This window comes from Antrostomus carolinensis, unplaced genomic scaffold, assembly GCF_000700745.2.
Source record: "Antrostomus carolinensis isolate BGI_N321 unplaced genomic scaffold, ASM70074v2 scaffold35729, whole genome shotgun sequence".
In the NCBI taxonomy this organism is placed as follows: Eukaryota; Metazoa; Chordata; class Aves; order Caprimulgiformes; family Caprimulgidae; genus Antrostomus; species Antrostomus carolinensis.
Window position 1 is genome coordinate 5,114 of NW_010339842.1, and position 236 is coordinate 5,349.

Here is a 236-nt window from a genome sequence, read left to right on the forward strand (position 1 = left end):
ACCCTCCCCCTGCCGAGGGCTGGCTCCTCATTCACAAAGCAGCACTGCCGAAAAGATGCTCTTCAGAAAGAGAGAGGAAATAATGTTAAAGTAATAAACTCCAGTGACTCCAGGAGAGTCCGGGGGGAGGGCAGCACGGCTGTCTCCAGCCCCACCAGCAGCTTTCCCAACACAGGGATTTGCCATTTGCGTGGCTTCCGTGGTGAGTAAGGCACCGATCCGCCCCGCTGCCATCC